Below are 1,057 nucleotides of genomic sequence, written 5' to 3'. Positions count from 1 at the left end.
ATGACGCCCAAAAACGGCAGGCAGCCTCTAACTACAGGTAAGACAATCTTACCAAAAATACAGGTTCTACAGGAATCAACTTTCCTCCAACAATGGAACAGGCTGGAGACAGCAAAAACAAGTATGTCTGTCTCCCCAAGCCAGAGGAGGTCATGGAGCTACAAAACCTCCAGGAAAACGAGGGGTCACTGGCTGAATGCCAAGGGAGCTGACACTCCTACCCCAGTGCTATTGCACTAGCCATCTCCCTTGTCGAGGGATTGATGCGACAACCGAGTTTGAGCTATGCCTCCTCCAATTTATAGCACCCCCTTTTGCTCCCTCTTTTGAGGCTAGCTAAGGAGGCCAGGTCTGGGCTGGCTTAACCGCTGGGCAGGCGGACGAGAACAGGAGTATGCCAGGGGAGCAGGATCAGGAAGAGCTGCTGGGTGTCGTGGGCCACTTCATGGCTCCTCCACGCGACCATCTTTCCAACAAAGCCCTGCAGGAGAAGGCCTTTCTAGAGGTAAATCTGCAGGCAGCTGGGTCAGCAGACTCGCAGTCAAGAGCTAAAAACAGCGAATTCTGAAGCTCCTAACACCGAAAATCACCACCTTTCCTCGTTCCACGGATCATACTCACCTGGCAGGCGAGACGCCATGATCACCAAGGTGGTTCTCCCAGGACGAGGCTATCCCATTGCACTTCGAGTGTGCTGACGCCTAAGATGTTCCCAAATGCGGGATACTCGACTGCCATTTGTGGCATATAAGACCTGCCCTCAACCCCAAATATACGGGGCTATGCAAACCGCTGCAGCGGGAAGAGAGGCAGCTAAACCTGTGCGCCTCATGAGGGCAGGCCCTGGAACGAGCAGGACATCTCATCCAACACCCAGCTGGCAGCACCCCTCGGCATCCACCAGTCAACACCCACATCCTAGGACTGGTGAAAGCCGGGGACCGCTGCTTATTACCCCCAAAGGTCTTTTTTAAGACAGGGGCCCAGAGTGTGACCCCAGGGAAAATGCGGCGCCCCACCGACAGCACCAGCATACCAGCAAAACTGAGCCTTCATG

The 1,057-nt window shown here is 54.5% G+C and overlaps 1 pseudogene; it reads left to right on the top strand.

Annotated features, from left to right (window-relative positions):
• Positions 1–613: 613 nt before the first annotated feature.
• LOC129698479 (U1 spliceosomal RNA) lies at positions 614–764 on the top strand (annotated as a pseudogene).
• The last annotated feature ends 293 nt before the right edge of the window (positions 765–1,057 follow it).

This window comes from Leucoraja erinacea, chromosome 6, assembly GCF_028641065.1.
Source record: "Leucoraja erinacea ecotype New England chromosome 6, Leri_hhj_1, whole genome shotgun sequence".
NCBI classification, from domain to species: Eukaryota; Metazoa; Chordata; class Chondrichthyes; order Rajiformes; family Rajidae; genus Leucoraja; species Leucoraja erinaceus.
This window is presented reverse-complemented; position numbering and strand designations above follow the sequence as displayed.